This window comes from Oncorhynchus clarkii, chromosome 21 (assembly GCF_045791955.1).
Source record: "Oncorhynchus clarkii lewisi isolate Uvic-CL-2024 chromosome 21, UVic_Ocla_1.0, whole genome shotgun sequence".
Lineage (NCBI taxonomy): Eukaryota > Metazoa > Chordata > Actinopteri > Salmoniformes > Salmonidae > Oncorhynchus > Oncorhynchus clarkii.
In genome coordinates this window covers 34,768,293-34,774,292 of record NC_092167.1, presented here as the reverse complement: position 1 = coordinate 34,774,292, position 6,000 = coordinate 34,768,293, and the positions used below count along the sequence as shown (strand labels likewise).

General features: G+C 41.0%; 1 pseudogene; it reads left to right on the top strand.

The window, feature by feature from the left end:
- The first annotated feature begins 3,638 nt into the window (after positions 1 to 3,638).
- Positions 3,639 to 5,279, top strand: LOC139379210 (uncharacterized; annotated as a pseudogene).
- Positions 5,280 to 6,000: the final 721 nt, after the last annotated feature.

Genomic DNA, 6,000 nt, shown 5'->3' with positions numbered 1-6,000 from the left:
AGATATGCAAAGCCAAAAGCATTTTCCCAACCTTAAAATGTGCATAAATGTGCATTCTTAAACTATCGGTCCTGAGTTATGAGAATAGATCTATAATCACACACTATTTATTTTTATTTAGGGTCATTTATTTAGGGTCAATTTCTCATTTGGATCTCGAGTTGAAAACATTTAAGAACCATAAAGAAGATCTCTACAGGATGGCACTGACAGAGAGGGCTGCCTCGCTTCTTGTCCCTAGGAAACTTTGCAGTATTTAGTTTTTTTATGTACTATTTCTTACGTTGTTAGCCCAGAAACTCTTAAGTGTTATTGCATACAGCTGGGAAGAACTATTGGATATCAGAGCGACGTCAAATTACCAGCACTACGACCAGAAATACGACTTTCCCGAAGCGGAATCCTTTTTCCGAACCATCCAGGGCATTTTAACTGATTCCAGCCACCTGGATTCTTTGTACATCGCGCCCGACGGGAATAAACATCTCTCCGGGAAGAAGAAGGCGGGGGTGTATGTTTCATGATTAACGACTCATTGTGTAATTGTAACAACATACAGGAACTCAAATCCCTTTGTTCACCTGACCTAGAATTCCTCACAATGAAATGCCGACCGTATTATCTCCCAAGGGGATTCTGCTTTCATTATTGTCACAGGAGGCTGACGAAATTTGGCTTGTCACCTAAAACCCTCACAAACCTTTACAGATGCACATTTGAGAGCATCTTGTCGGGCTGTATCACCGCCTAGTACGACAACTGCACCGCCCACAATCGTAATGCTCTCCAAAGAGTGGTACGGTATGCACAACGCATTACCGCTGACAAACTACATGCCCTCCAGGAGACCTACAGCACCCAATGTCACAGGAAGGACAAATATCATCAAGGATAACAACCACCCGAGACACTGCATGCAAAATCAAATCTATAGTCGGCTTTCTATTCCGCAACAAAGCCTCCTTCACTCACGCCGCCAAACTTACCCTAGTAAAACTGACTATCCTACCGATCCTCGACTTCGGCGATGTCATCTACAAAATTGCTTCCAGCACTCTACTCAGCAAACTGGATGCAGTTTATCACAGTGCCATCCGTTTTGTTACTAAAGCACCTTATACCACCCACCACTGCGACCTGTATGCTCTAGTCGGCTGGCCTTCGCTACATATTCGTCGCCAGACCCACTGGCTCCAGGTCATCTACAAGTCCATGCTAGGTAAAGCTCCGCCTTATCTCAGTTCACTGGTCACGATGGCAACACCCACCCGTAGCACGCGCTCCAGCAGGTGTATCTCACTGATCATCCCTAAAGCCAACACCTCATTTGGCCGCCTTTCATTTCAGTTCTCTGCTGCCTGTGACTGGAACGAATTGCAAAAATCGCTGAAGTTGGAGACTTTTATCTCCCTCACCAACTTCAAACATCTGCTATCTGAGCAGCTAACCGATCGCTGCAGCTGTACATAGTCTATCGGTAAATAGCCCACCCAATTTTACCTACCTCATCCCCATACTGTTTTTATTTATTTACTTTTCTGCTCTTTTGCATACCAATATCTCTACCTGTAAATGACCATCTGATCATTTATCACTCCAGTGTTAATCTGCAAAATTGTAATTATTCGCCTACCTCCTCATGCCTTTTGCACACAATGTATATAGACTCTCTTTTTTTTCTACTGTGTTATTGACATGTTAATTGTTTACTCCATGTGTAACTCTGTGTTGTCTGTTCACACTGCTGTGCTTTATCTTGGCCAGGTCGCAGTTGCAAATGAGAACTTGTTCTCAACTAGCCTACCTGGTTAAATAAAGGTGAAATAAAAAATAAAAAATAAAAGTGGATCACTAGTCACTTTAGTATTGCCACTTTAATAATGATTACATATCTTGCATTACTCGTCTCATCTGTATACACTACCGGTCAAAAGTTTTAGAACACCTACTCATTCAAGGGTTTTTCTTTATTTTTACTATTTTCTACATTGTAGAACAATGGTGAAGACATCAAAACTATGAAATAACACATATGCAATCTTGTAGTAACCAAAAAAGTGTTAAACAAAACAAAATATATTCTATATTTGAGTAGCCACCCTTTGCCTTGATGACAGCTTTGCACACTCCTAGCATTCTCTCAACCAGCTTCACCTGGAATTATTTTCTAACAGTCTTGAAGAACTTCCCACATATGCTGAGCACTTATTGGCTGCTTTTCCTTCACTATGCAGTCCAACTCATCCCAAAATATCTCAATTTGGTTGAGGTCGGGGGATTGTGGAGGCCATGTCATCTGATGCAGCACTCCATCACTCTCCTTCTTGGTAAAATAGCATTTACACAGTTTGGAGTTGTGTTGGGTCATTGTCCTGTTGAAAAACAAATGATAGTCCCTCTAAGAACAAACCAGATGGGATGGCGTATCGCTGCAGAATGCTATGGAAGCCATGCTGTTTAAGTGTGCCTTGATTTCTAAATAAATCACAGACAGTGTGACCAGCAAAGCACCATAACACCTCCTCCTCCATGCTTCATGGTGGGAACCACACATGCAGAGATCATCAGTTCACCTACTCTGTGTCTCACAAAGATACGGCAGTTAGAACCAAAAATCTCCAACTTGGACTCCAGACCAAAGGACAGATTTTCACCGGTCTAATGTCCATTGTTCATGTTTTTGGCCCAAGCAAGTCTCTCTTCTTCTTATTGGTGTCCTTCAGTAATGGTTTCTTTGCAGAAATTTGACCACGAAGGCCTGATTGACACAGTCTCCCCTGAACAGTTGATGTTGAGGTGTGTCTGTTACTTGAACTCTGTGAAGCATTTATTTGGGCTGCAATTTCTCTGAGGCTGGTAACTCTAATGAACTTGTCCTCTGCAGCAGAGGTAACTCTGGGTCTTACATTCCTGTGGCGGTCCTCATGAGAGCCAGTTTCATCATAGAGCTTGATAGTTTTGCGACTGCACTTGAAGAAACGTATTATTGACTGACCTTCATGTCTTAAAATAATGATGGACTGTAGTTTCTTTTAACAACTACTATTAGTATTTAATGTTGTGGGCTTATGATGAAAACCAAGAGCCAGAAATGCAGCTTTAATGCAATGGTACATTATGGATCACTTTAACCCTTGGCCTGAGTTGGGTTGGAGTTGGTAGTATTAGCAGCACTAGAGATATTTCACTAAATATATATAGTTTCCTGTCCAAACATGAAAAGAGAAATCCTTTCAGTATATATATGTAGTTTCTCTCAGAAAATAAACAGCTGTATTGTAGACCGTTATTGTACATGATAATTTTTTCTTAACTGACTTGCCAAGATAAATAAAGGTTAAATACATTTTTAAAAATCGAGCCAACATATGATTGCCTTGAGCCAGTAACTCTGAATTGCTTTATAATGTCTTAAATGTCATTCCCAGGAAGCTCAAGCTATGGTAAGCCAGAGGACACACTTCTAAGATTGTAGTCGGCCAATAAACTCTCTCGTTTCAGTGTTCCCTCCTACTGCATGAAACGTACATGTAAAGTGCCGTCCTATATTAGGTGCATATAAAGTGCCCCACTGTCAGACCCACACACTATACAGTGCAGAAGGGAGTAATGCTACAATGATGAATAGAGAAGTATTTATGTTTTACATCAACTTGGGTAAGAGTAAGACATTTTAATTGAGTTCCTACATTTATAGTATGTAGTTTGAATATGATAGGTGAAGTGGATGTTCTGTCTGTAACGGGTAAAAATGGTTTATCCATGTTTCTGTTTTTGATCCATTTTGTTTGTTTACTTTGACAGTTTGTGCTTTTACCAAACCAAACATAATCCAACCAACCCCTGTGATGGTTACTGAGCTGGGAGACACTGTGACTCTCACTTGCTATTGTCCGGATGAGTCGGTGACCAGATTTATTTGGTTCAAGCAGAGTTTTGGACATGAACCCCTCCACATGGCATCATCTCTTTATGTTGGCCAAGAGAGTTATTATTCCAACAACTTTATCAAGGACTTTACTGAGACCAAACGTTTGGGTGTGAGGAGAGGAGACTACAGCTGTAACTTGACCATATCCAAGACAGAGCCAGGGGACTCAGCTACATACTTTTGTTCCACTACAGACATCTATGAGCAAACATTTGGAGAGGGAACTGTTTTATTTGTCAAAGGTAACTAAACATTTGCTTCTTTAATTTCAAAATGTGTGTCCCTGTATGTTGGTATGTTTGTACAGCTGCTTCATCAAATGCTAGTGATGAATACATGGCTTTTTTTTCACCCACTTAGTCTTACATTAGTTACTCGCTCTCTTCAGACTCAGAGTCCAACAGCATGTCTGTGCTCCAGCAGCCTGTGTCTGAGTCAGTCCAGCCAGGAGGCTCTGTGACTCTGAACTGTACAATTCACACTGAGACCTGTGCAGGAGAACACAGTGTCTATTGGTTCAGACATGGCTCAGGAGAATCCCTTCCAGGAATCATTTACACCCATGGAGACAGGAGTGATCAGTGTGAGAAGAGCCCTGAGGCTGGGTCTCCTACACAGAGCTGTGTCTACAACCTCCCCAAGAGGAACCTCAGCCTCTCTGATGCTGGGACTTACTACTGTGCTGTGGCCTCATGTGGGGAGATACTCTTTGGGAACGGGACCAAGTTGGTCATTGACGGTAGGTGATACAGTTTCTATTTTATTTTATATCTACTGTATAGTCTACTATGTAGAACATACATTTACTTGCTATTCTGGGTTTCTTCTATTACTGTTTGAATATCAACAGACCATAGAGCAGATCCTCTTCTCTTGGTGTCCTGCCTGGGTGTAGTATTGGGTGTCACGTTCACCTTGATCATTGTCCTGGTTTGCATCATGTACAAGATGAACAACACAACATGTGTGCAGTGCAGAGGTAAGTTACTATCCCTTGCTATTCATTGATGTCACCATTTGTTGCTGTTTCAGTAGTAGAAGAAGAGGAAGTATCCTAATCTTTTTTGCCATTCATTTTAGGACTCGTCTCTCAGACCAGAGGTCCTGCAGTTACCAGGTCAGATGCAGGGGTAAGCAGAAATACTTGTATATTGTCTGAAGTCTATTGTGAAGCTTGTCTTTAACCAACTTAACTAATTGAATGTCAACAATGGTATTTTGTGCTTCACAGGACCAAGATGGAGACAGTCTCCATTACGTAGCTCTGAATCTGAGCAACAAGAAGAACAGGTCTAGAAGACAGAGAGGTCACATGGAGACAGTGGTGTATGCTGGGATCAGACAGTAGAACTGGATGAATGAACCAATGATCATTTTATACTAGATAACTTTTTATTAACTAGTTATAGCTTCATTAACTATCTATGAACACATAAGCAGTCAAATGTGATGAAAACAGTGGTCATAGCTTTTTTGTTATTCAATGTTGAAAAAATTGAATCCATTGCTTCTCTGACAAACTTTAAAAAAATAAAATAATAATAATAATAATAATAATTAGAGGTGGTGCTTATATTTGTCTTGGTACACAAGTGTGTAATGAAAATGTTTTTGTTTGTTTGTTGCTAACCCGAATCCCCCCTGAGACACCAGCAGGGAGTGGGTTCACAGCCAGGGTCACCATTGTACAGCACACCGGGAGCAATTCGGGTTAAGTTCCTTGCTCAAGGGCACAGCGACGGATTTTTTTTAATTTATTGTATTTGTTGTGACCATTTTAGCAACAGTGAACTAGTTGATTGCGTTTCCAACTGTTTGAATTTGAATAAATTTAACCCACTGCATACTATGATGATGTGGCACATTGTACAGACGGATGCTCTTAACTGTCTCAGACATTATGGTCTGTTTACAAAGCCTTGTGGTGAAGGTGGAAGTGTTGCAGTAACTTTCCACTGATGGAAACTAACCTCTTATAGACATTTAACACAGGAAGACTGACCTGCACCCACACTACTCTCTACATTGTCCCTTAGGGCCCTGTATTGTTCACACCCCTTAGTGTGAAA